This window comes from Bos grunniens, chromosome 11 (genome assembly GCF_055505025.1).
Source record: "Bos grunniens cultivar Pamir isolate PY7600 chromosome 11, Bosgru_T2T1.0, whole genome shotgun sequence".
Taxonomy (NCBI): domain Eukaryota; kingdom Metazoa; phylum Chordata; class Mammalia; order Artiodactyla; family Bovidae; genus Bos; species Bos grunniens.
The window spans coordinates 47,441,618-47,456,235 of NC_141175.1; the positions used below are offsets into that span (position 1 = coordinate 47,441,618).

The 14,618-nt window shown below is 36.7% G+C and overlaps 2 long non-coding RNA genes across 3 annotated transcripts in view; one reads left to right on the forward strand and one right to left on the reverse strand.

Moving 5' to 3' along the window:
• Positions 1-1,191: 1,191 nt before the first annotated feature.
• Positions 1,192-13,287, reverse strand: LOC147363059 (uncharacterized). The gene is made up of 2 exons (XR_015136755.1): positions 12,916-13,287; positions 1,192-1,503 (listed from the first exon to the last, which is right to left on the reverse strand). It is a non-coding gene; the product is annotated as an uncharacterized LOC147363059 (long non-coding RNA).
• Positions 13,041-14,618, forward strand: part of LOC147363060 (uncharacterized) — a 72,913-nt gene continuing 71,335 nt past the window's right edge. Inside the window, exon 1 of one of the 2 annotated variants that reach the window (XR_015136752.1) lies at positions 13,041-13,505. This is a non-coding gene — a long non-coding RNA (uncharacterized LOC147363060). The remainder of the gene's footprint in view (positions 13,506-14,618) is intronic. The other variant, XR_015136753.1, reaches the window with a different exon arrangement.

The following is a 14,618-nucleotide window of genomic DNA, read 5'->3' on the forward strand; positions in this document are numbered from 1 at the left end:
CTTGAATGATTATTTGTATGAAATACATGAAATTAAAACATCCTTGCTCCTTGGAAGGAAAGCTATGACAAACCTAAACAGCATATTAAAAAGCAGAGGCTTCACTCTGCCAACAAAAGTTCATATAGTCAAAGCTTGGTTTTTCCAGTAGTCATGTACAGATGTGAGAGTTGCACGGTAAGAAGGCTGAATGCTGAAGAATTGATGCTTTCAAACTGTGGTGCTGGAGAAGACTCTTGAGAGTTCCTTGGATAGCAAGGAGATCAAACCAGTCAAACCTAAAGGAAATCAACCCTGAATATTCATTGGAAGGACTGATGCTGAAGCTGAAGCTCTAATAATTTGGCAACCTAATATGAATAGCCAACTCATTGGAAAAGACCCTGGTGCTGGGAAAGATTAAGGGCAGGAGGAGAAGGGGGCGACAGAGAATGAGATAGTTGGATGGCATCACCAACTCAATGGACATGGGTTTGGGTGGACTCCGGGAGTTGGTGATGGACAGGGAAGCTGGCATGCTGCAGTACATGGGGTCGCAAAGACTTTGTGACTGAACAACAACAATTGCTAGAGGTAAAATTGCTGAGTCAAACAATGTGATGGCTTAGAAGTTGGACACAACTGAAGTGACTTAGCAGCAGCAGCTACGTAGTCCCTCCAAAAAACTGAACCACTATATGTTCTTGTATAAACACTGTATCAGGATAGGGCCATAATTTTCAGAGTTTTGTTGCACGGAAACTCTTTCTTTGAAAGACATCTTTTTCAGAAAACAGAATGTAAATCAGAAAATGAGCTTCATTTTGGCAGAAGCTAAAACAGAGGTGGGAGGCCTGCAGTTCTGCTTACCTGTCTCTGTGGTCCCTCCAGTGTGACCTCCTGGAACACAGAACAACACAATACAGACAGTTCTTTGTCCACAAATATTATTTGGCTGAAAGTAGGACTAACATGATAGAAGACTTAAAAATTATACAATCCCTAATTATACTTCAATTTCAGACCCAATTTTTAGTAATTTAGTCCCAGCATTTTTTATGTGTTCTTTCATTGGTTTCTTTTTCTTTACAATGAGCCCCTGTTTGTGGCAAAGTTCTGGTCCTTTTAGACAGTCAAATAATTTACACCTTTGTCTAAATTGTACTGAATGTATAAATCCTAAATTTGCTCTCACTGGAATCAACACATTCATTTTTGGTTTGTCCGCATTTTATTTTTTTAATTTTTCCAATTTATTTATTTGGCTGCGCTGGGCCTGCATTGCTGCACACAGGCTTTCCCTAGTTGCAGTGAGTGGGGGCTCCTCCCCACTTGTGGTGCTCAGGCTTCTCATTGTGGTGGAGCATGGGATCTGAGGTGTGCGGGTTTCAGTAGTTGCGGCACTTGGGCTTTGTTGCCCTGCAGCACATGGAATCCTCCTGGACCAGGGATTGAACCCATGTCCTCTGCATTGGCAGGCAGATTCCCAACCACTCGACCACCAGGGAAGTCCAATTTCTCTTCCTTTTAATAAAAATAAATATTCAAATATTTGATTTTAAATATTTAATATTTGAATAAAACCTTCAAATGATTATGTAAACTATCAACAAAGGTAGTGACTTCCAAAACTGAACCTCTTGGTTCTATCATCAAAATGTTCATTCACTAACTGATAGAGAAAAATGTGAACTGAGGGAAAGGTGAGTTGGAGTGTGAGCAGAAAGGCAGGTGGTAAAGATCTGAAGAACCACTTACATACTAATATCATTGCAATCACTGACTCTATTCAGTAATTTAGAAACCTACTTGCATTTTTTTCTTCTTGCCTATTTGCAACAGTTTTATCAGACTTTAACAAGCTTATTGCTTCCAGGAAAACAACTGAAAGAAGAGTGCACCAGGTAAAGAATACAGAAATGTCCCATTCAACTGGGGAGCCACTTCAAATCCTAGCTTCTGTGAGATTCTTCTAACGGGGGCTTCTGCCTCCCCTGGTTTTCCAGAGAATGCTCATCTATCCGTTTTTCCCCAAACCGTTTCACTTTTATTGTGACTTTTGTCAGAATGAAGAGAAATCATCCAAGATTTATTTCAAGTTAATTCACATAGGCATAATTAGGCTTATTATTTTTAACCAACTAGGTATTGTCCCCCTTTTCATCACTATGTAGTGCTTCTTAAAAACATCCAGAAATACTGGCTCTTAGAGACAAGGCTGGAACACATTCAACTCTCTAAAAGGAGCAGATCTGTAGCCTCAATCAGAGGCTTATTGTGAAGGAAGAAAAAAATTCAGTAGAAAATACACAGAATACTGGAATGATTGTATTCATTGATTCAACAAATGTAGAATGGAGCAATGTGCTAGTTGCTAAGAGAGTACAAAAAGTATAAACCATGATCACTACTCAGAGTTTGTGATATTGTCAGGGCAACTAGGCTCACACCCTAAAAAAAGTTACATGATAATTTCAGTAGTTTATGAATAAAATGTGAAATGTGTGATACAGATTATGGTTGCTATAGAAGACCCAGTTTCAGAGTCTTAGTTCATTAACCCCCTTATAGTTTCACATGCCCTTTTACCTACTTTAGACTTTATGTCCAGCCACTTTTTTTTGCAATTAAATAAAATTTTAATTTTTCATTGGAGTATAATTGCTTTACAATATTGTGTTAGTTTCTGTTGTACAACAGTGTGAATCACTGTAGTTTTGATTTGCATTTCTGCAACAATTACTGATGTTGGGCATTTTTTCATGTCCCTGTTGGCCATTTGCATGTCTTACTTGGAGAAATGTATATTTAGGTCTTCCGCCCAGTTTTTGATTGAGTTTTTTGTTTTCTTGTTGTTATTAAGTTGTATGAGCTGTTTGTATGTTTTAGAAATGAAGCTCTTGTCAGTTGCATCATTTGCAAATATTTTGTCCCAGTCTGTTGTTTGTCTTTTTGTTTTCTTTATAGTTTACTTTGTTGTGCAAAACTTGTAAGTTTGATAAAGTCCCATTTATCTGTTTTAGTTTTTTATTTCCATTTCCTTGGGAGTGTCCATCTTTAAAAGAAAGGAATTTTGAAAAAAACTTGTGAACATGTTTTAAAGCTACTATATCTCTCAAACCATTTTTTTTCATTTGTTTTGTTTTGTTTTTGGCTGTTCCGCGTGGCATTTGGAATTTCCCTGACCTGAGATCAAATCTGTGCCCCTTGCAGTAGAAACTTGGAGTCTTAAGCACTGGACCACCATGGATGTCCTCTCACACCATTTTTTAGCCTGCTAGTTCTTCAAGCTACTTTGCTGTTCTTACAAGTACCATGGTTCTCAATATAGTGATCTACTCCGTTTCTTAGTTTCTCATTACCCAATATTCAATTATTGTTGATAGTCCAGATTATTAGCGCCTAAACGAACACTACTGCTATTGAACACAGTATCCAAATTAGCACAGCATTCAAGGCCCTACAAAAGTTACCTGCAACTTTCCTTTTCATTTTACCTCCCTGTTTCATTTACACTTCAGCCAGTTGGATTGATCATTCCCCACTTGTACCCTCTGCTTTCCCACCTTTGTGCCGTTGCTCAGGTGGTTTCCCTCACCAGGAAGACTCTCTCCTTAATTTCTCAATTGGTCAAGACACCCAGTTCAAATGCTGTGTTATCCAAGAAGAGTTCCTTGATCTTCCCAATCAGAAACATTCCCTTCCTCCTCTACACACCAAAGTACATTGTCAACTTTACTGCAGACATCTCATTTTATACCATATTATGCACATCTTTGTATTCCTTTCAGCATCCCAACAATACCTTGCTCATAATAAGTCCATCATCTTTTTCAAATGAATACATTTACCTAAATAAGATTTAATTTTACTCTCATCAGAAGACTAATTAAGGTCCTTGTAGTCTCCAAATCTATTAGACTAATACATTAAAGCTAAGGAAAATTGTAAAATGGTCTATGCTAAAGAAAAAAAGTCTTCTTTTATTTGAACAGTTTTAATGGAGTGACTCAAATTAAATCACAAATATTCTCCAAAAAGGTTTGCTTTTTAGATATGTTTGCATATAGTATTTCTACAATTCCTGGTCAACATGAAATTTCCATGGAAACAGATCACACATACTGGAGAAGAAAGAACTGAATTGTGTTTGATCTGCATTTTGTCATCTCCATGGAGCTATTTGTGCTAAATATTTGAGTGCACAGGGAAAGTATAATTGAAAACCACCTAAGTGAAGACATAATATTTAATGCTTATAAAAATGATAATATCTGCTCTGAGTTTTAAAGATTTTTTTAGTATATGAAGATAATATAAAGTTCAAATATTTCTTGACTCATACATTAGTATCACCATGTAAAATACCCCTTTGCCTCTTTGCTAGTCCATTAGGGAAAGAAATTAAATGCTCATCATGGAAAGGGGGATCATGCTGTTTTGGTCCCCTAGAAAAAAATGATTTCTTCTGGATATCATTCAGCTATTTGTACAAAAAACCTTCTAGACTAGATTCATTGTCTGGCAATTAGATATCTAACAATTTTGATTTGAAATATGACTAATCAAATAAGGACAGTTTGCTTAAAACATATGGAAAGAAACTCAAAGCTTAAAATATTTTTTACTCACTAGTGCTATAAATCTTTCTGATTTATGATTTGAGAAATGTATTTTTTCCTAAGCACTATAAAAAATTACCCTTAGTTAAAACTACTGAAAGTCACTAGAAAGACTATATCTTAAACATTATCTTTTTCTAATCTGGCTTTGTAAAATTAATCTACCTTTGTAAATTAAAATTCTTAAACATTGTTTAATACAACTCAAAATGTTGAACAGGTATCAGAAACACCTTACGATTTTCTTCAAATTCTCATGTACAATGCATCAGCTGTACCTTTATTTCTACATTTCCATAAATGTAACCAGAGCAAATATAACATAGAAAAGATGAAAAGAATTAGAAAAATTGTATATTGTGTTCACTGAAAATGTGCACAAAGGCTATTAATATAAAAAGTTTTTAATAAAAACCAATTAATTGTTATGGTTGTAGAACAAATAATAATAGTGTGATTAACTTCTTTATATTAATAGCCTATGAAAGCATTGCTAAAGGCAATTTTAATGTATTAGAAACATACTTTGTTGTTTAGTTGCTAAGTCCTGTTTGACTCTTTTGTGACCCCATGAACCTGTGTCCACCAGGTTCTTCTGTCCATGGAATTTCACAGGCAAGAATACTGGAGTGGGTTGCCATTTCTTTCTCCAGGGGATCTTCCCAATCCAGGGGCCAAACCTGTGTTTCCTGCATTGCAGGCAGATTCTTTACTGTCTGAGCCACCAGGGAAGCCCAGTACCATACTTAGCTTGTTCTTTACCAAAATTTATACCAAAATTTATCTTACCAAAAAAAGAGTATCGTTTACTCTGCCAGGGTCAAAAAGTGTTAAAATGCAAGAAAGTAAAAGTAAAAACAAACAAAACAATAGCAGAAAGCTGCCAATAGACTATTACTTCCATTTCGATGATTTTAATTATCTTCTGATAGCTATGCTCCAGTTTGAATTTGAATGTAGCCTCTATCTAGTTGGGCAGAATAAGGCTGAGTGCTAACCGCACCCCCCATCCCCCCACTGCACCCCCCAACCCCTTCCCCACCATGGGTTTGCTGCATGCTAACTTTTTCCACTTGGGGAAGGGCTGCCTCTTAGGTCTATGCTTCTGTTTCCTCACCTGTCTTTGTAGGGCTGCCTATATCTTCAACTAAACTACAGGCAAACATGCTTACAAGCATTGCTCAGTTTATTAATAAACTGGCATAATGTTTGAAGATTTAAAAACCTGAAAACCAAGATCCTGAAAAAGGGAGTAATAATAATTCTTGGACTCCAGAATAAAGACTCTGCTAAGAAACAATCTGAAAAGTCGAAAAATAGGAGAAAGATTAAAATTAAGATATTAATAATGACTACTTTGTTGGGAACCTACCATGTATCAGGTATTTTACACATATCATTGTATTTAACTCCTAATGCTCCTGAAAAGTCGGCATTTTATCATGACTGAGCTGAGAAAGGTCACCTACCTCTAGTCACACTGCTAGTTTTTTAGAAACTAGAATCTGAATTCAGACTTGTTTAAAAAGCTCACATTCTTCTTTTTATATTATACTGCTATAGCAATATGATAAAATATTCAGTCAGTCAGTTCAGTCGCTCAGTTGTGTCCGACTCTTTGTGACCCCATGAATTGCAGCATGCCAGGTTTCCCTGTCCATCACCAACTCCCAGAGTTTACCCAAACCCATGTCCATCGAGTAAGTGATGCCACCCAGCCATCTCATCCTCTGTCGTCCCCTTCTCCTCCTGCCCCTAATCCCTCCCAGCAGTGGGGTCTTTTCCAATGAGTCAACTCTTCGCATGAGGTGGCCAAAGTACTGAAGATTCAGCTTCAGCATCAGTCCTTCCAGTGAACACCCAGGACTGATCTCCTTTAGGATGGACTGGTTGGATCTCCTTGCAGTCCAAGGGACTCTCAAGAGTCTTCTCCAACACCACAGTTCAAAAGCATCAATTCTTCGGCGCTCAGCTTTCTTCACAGTCCAATTCTCACGTCCATACGTGATTACTGAAAAAACCATATCCTTGACTAGACGGACCTTTGTTGACAAAGTAATGTCTCTGCTTTTGAATATGCTATCTAGGTTGGTTATAACTTTCCTTCCAAGGAGTAAGCGTCTTTTAATTTCATGGCTGCAATCACCATCTGCAGTGATTTTGGAGCCCAGAAAAATAAAGTCTGACACTGTTTCCACTGTTTTCCCATTTATTTCCCATGAAGTGATGGGACTGGATGCCATGATCTTCTGAATGTTGAGCTTTAAGCCAACTTTTTCAGTCTCCACTTTCACTTTCATTAAGAGGCTTTTTAGTTCCTCTTCACTTTCTGCCATAAAGGTAGTATCATCTGCATATCTGAGGTTATTGATATTTCTCCTGGCAATCTTGATTCCAGCTTGTGCTTCTTCCAGCCAAACGTTTCTCATGATGTACTCTGCATAGAAGTTAAATAAGCAGGGTGACAATATACAGCCTTGACGGACTCCTTTTCCTATTTCGAACCAGTCTGTTGTTCCATGTCCAGTTCTAACTGTTGCTTCCTGACCTGTGTAAAGGTTTCTCAAGAGGCAGATCAGGTGGTCTGGTATTCCCATCTCTTTCAGAATTTTCCACAGTTTATTGTGATCCAACAGTCAAAGGTTTTGGCATAGTCAATAAAGCAGAAATAGATGTTTTTCTGGAACTCTCTTGCTTTTTCGATGATCCAGCGGATGTTGGCAATTTGATCTCTGGTTCCTCTGCCTTTTCTAAAACCATCTTGAACACCAGGAAGTTCATGGTTCACGTACTGCTGAAGCCTGGCTTGGAGAATTTTGAGCATTACCTTACTAGCGTGTGAAATGAGTGCAATTGTGCGGTAGTTTGAGCATTCTTTGGCCTTCAGTTCAGTTCAGTTCAGTCGCTCAGTCGTGTCCGACTCTTTGCGACCCCATGAATTGCATTCAGGCAGCCCTTAAAATAATAAACATGATGACTCTATCCATTTTGAAGAAAATGGATAATGAAGCAAAATGTAAGTGAAAAAGGAAAATGTAAATGAAGCATAATATAAAAACATAAATGTTCAATGATCCTAAAATCATTTATGAGAGGGGATTGAGACAAATTAAAATAGTTGCCACTTTAGAGCATATATATTGATAAACTTATACCTAAATATTTCACTTTGTGGAATTTTTATAAATATTATTTTAAAACTTTTGATTTTTCATTTCATTACAAAAAAATACAACTGATTTTTTTGTGTCTTGACTTTATAACCTTGCTAAACTCACTAGTTCTAGAACATTTGTTGGGGTGGAGGAGATAGATTCTTTGGAATGTTCTTTGTAGATAATCAAATCATCTTCAAATTTCTTCCTTTACCATCCATATACCTTTTATTGATTTTTCTTGTTTCCAATGCCTAGGTCTTCCACAATGATGTTGAATAAGAGCGATGAGAGATAGCCTTGCCTTGATCTTAAGGGGAAGCAGTTAGCCATTCATTGCTGAGTATGTCAGCTGTACATTTTTTTGAGGATGCCCTTCATCATGTTGAGAAAAGTCCCTTCTATCCCTAGGTTCCTGAAAGTTATTTTTTTAATCATGAATTGGAATTTAACTTTCTCAAATTATTTTTCTGCATCAATTAAACGGTCATGTAGTTTTTCTTCTTTAGTCTAGTAAGTTCACAGATTAAATTGTCAATACTGAACAACCCCTCCATTCCCAGAATAAATCTTGTTTGGTCATGATGTATTATTCTTTTTTTATATTACTGAATTCAATTTGTAAATATTTTGTTGATGATTTTTCTATGATCATGAGGGGCAATGAGCTGGTTTCCTTTTCTTGTAATATCTTTGCTTTTAAATCAGGATAACGATAGCCTTATAAAATGAGTTCAAGCTTTTTCTTTCTTCATGCCTCTCTGTTTTATGTTGGATGAGTTTTGGTAATATTTGGTTTTTGAGGAATTGGTACATTCCATCTAAGTTGTTGAGTTTACATGTACAGATTTGTTCATACCATCTCTTATTATCTTTTCAATGTGTGTAGAGTCTAGTAATATCCATTCTTTCAGTCTGGATATTGGTAACTTGTGTCTTCTCTCTTTTTTTGGTCAGTCTTGATAAAGTTTTATCAATTTTATTGATTCTTTCAAAGGAATGGCTTTTTGATTATAGATTTTCTCTACCTGTTTTCAACTTAATTTTTATGCCCCTATCTTTATTTTTTCCTTCTTTCTTCTTGTTTTGGGCTTATTTTTGCTTTTCTTTTTCTAGTTTTCTTAAAATGAAAACTGAGGTCAAAGATTTGAGACGCTCCTTCTTGTCTAATATAAGCATTTTAATGCTGTAAAATTTCCTCTAAGCACTGGTTTAGCTGCATCTCACAAATTTTGTTGGATTGTATTTTCTCTTTTAACTTCAAAACATTTTCTAATTTCTTTTAAGACGTTCTCTTTGTCCCAGGGATTATTTAAAAGTATATTGCTTAATTTCCAAGTGTTTTGAGAGCTTCTTGTTATCTTTCTGCTATTGATTCTATTATGTCAGAGAACATACTTTGCATTATTTCTAATTCTTTTAATTTATTATGACTTATGACCTAGGATATAGTCAATCTTGGTAAATCTTCCCTGGGCACTTGCAAACAATGTATATTGTGTTTTTGGGTGGAATGCTGTATAAATGTCAATTAGATCTAACTGATATTCTTTTTAAAAAAATTCATTAGCACTATTATATTGCATCTTTACTTCTTGGATTCTTGATTACAATGATTATTAGGCAAATCCTTCCAAATTCTATTTGAATTACAGTAGTTTTGGAATGATAAATTTATAAGATCTGGTGTTCTTTTATATCTATATCTTCTATGTTCTTGTTGATTTTGTTCCCTAGTTTATATATTACCAAGAGAGAAGTACTGAAGTCCCCAACTATGATTGTTGATATGTATATTTCTTCTTTTACTTCTGACAGGCTTTGCTTCATGTATTTTGAAGCTTTGTGGTTAGGTGCATAAACAATGTCTGCTTAATTAACTGACTTCTTTATTGCTGTGAAATAATCTTTACCCTGGTCACTTCCTTTGCTCTGAAGTCTACCTTTATGTTTTTGTTGTTGTTTAGTCACTAAGTCATGTCTGACTCTTTGTGACCCCACAGACTGCAGCATGCCAGGCTTCCCTGTTCTTCACTATCATCCAGAGTTTGCTCAAGTTCATGTCCACTGAGTTGGTGATGCTATTTCACCATCTCATCCTCTGCCGCCTTGTCTGATAGCAATATAGCCATTCCAATTTTTTTATTAGAATTTTTAAAATATATCTTTTAAAATTCTTTACTATTTAATCTCTAAACCATACTTGAAGTGAGTTTCTCATATACAGCACATGTTGGGTCATGAATTTTTTTGGTCAATTTTGATAATTTCTGTTTTTCAGTTGGTATATGGGCAGAGGAGCCTGGCAGGCTACAGTCCATGAGTTGCAAAGAGTAGGCCACGACTGAAGCAACTTAGCATGATTCAGCACACAAGCACATATAGGTCCTTTACACGTAATGTAATTACTGATGTGTTTAAATTTACGCTAACCATTTTATTATTTGCTTTCTGTTTCTTTTTTTGTTCCTTTGTTTTCCTTGTCCTGCCTCTTTTGCTCTTTATTTGTACATGTTTTAGTGTTCCATTTTAATGTTTTGAGATTTTTTTTTTACTATATTTCTTTATCCAGATTTTTAGTGTTTGCTCTAGGGATTATAATATACATACTTAATTTTTCACTGCCTAGATAAAATCAACATATTACTACTCTAAGTAGATTATAAAAAGAATACCATCATATAGCCACACGTTTGTAGAGTATTGTAGTTGTCCTATATATAACACCTCTATACAAAGAAAATCCCATCAGATATTATTATTTTTGCTTTTAACAATGAAACATACTTTATAGAACACAAGAAGAGTAATTTTATATTTAATTTATGTTGCTCTTTCCTCATTCCCAATGTTCTAAGTTTCCCTTTAGTATCATATCTCTTTTGCCTGAAAAACTTCCTTTAGCAATTCTTTTAAAGCAAGTCTGCTAGAAACAAAAATTCTCTTCATTTTCATTTACCCGAGAATGTCTGTTTTTTCCACTTTAGTCCTAAAGGATTTTTCTTGCTGGATATAGAATTCTGAGTTGCATTGTTTTTTTCAGCATTTCAAAATGTTCTGTTTCCTGGCCTTTATGTTTTTTAATGAAAAATTCATCTTCATTTGAATAATTGTTCCCCTATATAACACACATTTCCCTCCCCTTCTCTGGATTTCTGGACAAAAATCTCTTTTGATAACTTTTCTTTGCCTTTAGTTTTAAGCAGTTTGATTATGATGTGTCTGGGTGTTCTTTGGGTTTATCCTTTTTATTTTAGATCATTTTAGATCTTTTAAATCATTAATTTTTATTGATCTACTTTCTTGCCTGGAGAATCCCAGGGACGGGGGAGCCTGGTGGGCTGCCGTCTTTGGGGTCGCACAGAGTCAGACACAACTGAAGCGACTTAGCAGTCAAGATCATTAACTCTTTCTTCTGCTTTCTCCACTATGTCCTTGAAGCTATCTAGTGAACTTTTAAATTTGGTTATTGTATTTTTCAGGTTTTTGGTTATTGTGTTTTTCTCCAATTTCCACAAGTGGAATTCGTCTATTTCATTGTTGAGACTATCTTTCCATTCATTTCAAGAGTGTCTGGAATATTTTTCCAATGTCTACTTTAAAATCTTTGTTGGATAGTTCCAAAATCTGTGTCCTTTTGGCATTGGTGTCTCTTGATTGTCTTTTCTCAATTTAGATTTTCCCGGTTTTTAGAATGCTAGATTTTAGGTCATAGCTTGGATATTTTGAAAACTGTGCTATGAAATACTGAGTCTTATTTAAATCCTATAAAAATGTTGATTTTTTTGTTTGGTTTTAGTAGTCAATTCATCTGGCTGGGATTAGACTGTAAGTTTCACCAAAATTTCTAGGTCTTGATTTCAATATCAGTTGTGTTTGCAAACACATTACAGTGTTATTTGCATCTGCACTGTATGTTGCCACCCAGTGGCCAGTAAAATTCCTGGGCAGTAATCTATCTTGTAAAATTAGTTCCCAAAGCATTTGCTATGATGCGGAAGGTCAGATTCACACATGCACAGCTTACCTCTATAGTTTTTCATGGTGGCTTGGGTGCTAGAGAATTGGGAAAAGAAATGAAAGAAATCACATGTGATTTCCGTACTTTCTCTGCTTACTGGGATGCCCCGGTGGCTCAGGCAGTAAGAATATTGTTTCCTTTGCTGTGCAAAAGCCTTTCAGTTATAGTAGGTTCCGTTTGTTAATTTTTGCTTTTATTTCCACTATTCTGGGAGATGGATTGAAAACGATATTGCTGTGATTTATGTCACAGAGTGGTCTGCCTACGTTTTCCTCTGAGTTTTATTAATATATATGTAATTATATTTAAGCTTTTTTTGGTGCAGTTTGATGTAAAATTTTTCATTTACAACAATATTCCAAGAATAAAATAGCAAAAGGCTCTCTGATACCTACAAATTAAGAAAAATTTTAAACGATAATGAATAGTAGCCAATGGGTCACTATAACCTACTACAAAGTTTCCTTCACTTAATTTTGTAATTCAAGATAAACAGGTATTTAAGCCTGAAGAGTTACATAGATGGACATATCTTAATTTTTCCTTTGAACATCATTTACCAAATGGTCAGGAAATCTGGAAGCCTTACTGGGCTTCGAGGTCTCCCATGGAGGTATTACTCTCTCAAAACAGTATGTGATTCTTGTCCACTCTCTGGGACGTAAAACTAGACTTCTATAACAAAGCTACTAATTTATCACCATAAAGTTAGGTACCTAGCCAAAGGGAGCGGTAGTGTTTGGGCTGTCGGTCCTTCCACTCTGGCTTTTCCGCAGGGCTTCCCCGCCCTACGCTACGCAGGCAGTGGCCCGCATGTGATCCCATCTTTTGGCCTGGGCCTCCCCTCTCACTCCTCGGCAGTTCTTCGCCTGCAGTGGGCCAGGCCTCAAAGGAAAGCCTCGCTCATTTATGCGCCCTGCTAATTATGCGTGTGTGAAAGATTAACGGCCCCCATTCCCGCGGCCAGGCCAAAATCAAACCCCTCGCTCCGCCCAGTTCCGCGACTGGAACACCCACAGTGGCACCCGGGAAACTGTCCGGCTCGAGGGGAAGCCTTTGCGCACGCGCGCCACCCCGCCTGGCACGCCGCCCCGCCCCCAGCAGCGGCCTGGGCAGCCGCGGGCCAATCAGTGTGTACCTCGCCTCCACGTCCCACGCTGCGCTGTGCACCGTCCACCTTTCTAGGCAGCAGTAACACACAGTCGTCGGCCAGCGTTGTTGACGCTGGCAGCGTTCTTGTAAATCGTCACCCAGAGAAACGGCCTTCCCCCGCGGCGGCCTCTAAGCGCCTCCAGAATGACGGGAAGAGGCGGGTGGATGGGAGAGGGGGAGCCTTTCATTTTCAGGAAAAACTTTAACTCTGCCGACCTCCCCCGCACCCCTCTCAGGATAGAAACGTCCTTTGACTGCAGTGATAGGTGTTGTGTTAAAGGAAAGAGATAAATAGTTTTCAAACGGTAACACTTTCTTCCTTGAGAGGTAATGCGGGTACGTCCATACCCAGAATCCCCGAGATCTCGCGTGGCGTGTTTCCGGTCGCTGTGCTCTCGCCTGAGCAGTAGGGCGAGGCTCGGCGGTCTGGGAACTTTTCCCTCCGCTCCCGCTGTAGCAGGATCGTCTCACCCGAGGCCCATTTACCTCCGCAAATTAAGTGTCCTTGTATTCTGTGATTGTAAGAAGAATACTGCTTTTTTTAAAAATGCCTGCTCCCTGCAAAACTGTCCAATAGTAAGTACATAAACGTATGTAAAAGAAAAACTCTCAATCTCGTCACCCAGAAATAACGTATTAACTTAGTTCTGTATAAACAGAGTTTTCGTACATACACATAAACTTTTTTTTCTTAATAGGAAAATATGAGCATATTCTGTTTTCCAAATGCCTTATATCTTTCCAGATAAAGTAGGTTACATTCGCGTTTTTAATGGCTGTATGGATTTAATGGCTATATGGATATAGTATTAATATGTTCAATCAGTTTCTAGATTGTTGGACTTTTAAGGTATTTACAGTTTTTCAGTTGTACAAACAATACTAGATGATTATTATACATAAACCTGTACATTTCCCTGATTTTCCTTAACATAAATTCATAGAAATACATTTACTGGGTCAAAGGGAATGCGCATTTAGAAAGTTCTATATGTTGTTACCAGACTCTTCCCTTGAAAAGTAGTAGTTTTCCACCAACATAGTGGGTGAACGATAGCTAGGTGGTCTTCTTGCAGATCTTGAGTATTGTTAATCTTTGTGATCTTTATCACCTTAAAAAATATCTCTTATCACCTTTTCATCTTGTTTTGATTTGCATCTGGTTGACCAAGTGTAAAACTGAGCATCTTACATATATTTATTGGCTCTATTTTTGTGAATTGCCAGTTCATGATTTCTGCCTATCTGGAATATTAACGTTTTTTTTTAAATTATGAGAGCTTTTTGTAAATTAGGAATATTAACTTTTGTCTGAATGTAATCACAAATATTTTTACCTTTTTAAATTTGTCTTTTATAATATAGCTTATGGTGTTTATTTGCTGAAAAGTTTTTCTTGTCTTCTTTTTCTATGTATGGCTTCCACCCCCCAATAAAACTTTTATTGAAGGAAAAAAGGCAGTCTAGGGAAAATAACATATGATGCCAGATGAACTAAAATAGCAAAGAATACAATTCATTTCTAAATTATTTGTACATTATCAATTTCAATTAAAATGCAAAAAAAGATACTTTATAGATAGAGCTCAAGAAAACAATACTAAAATTCACTTAAAAACTACATGTTTATAACTTTAAAAGAAAGTTATTTTAAGAGAGGAGAGAGAAGCAGAGTGAAGAATGGACTAT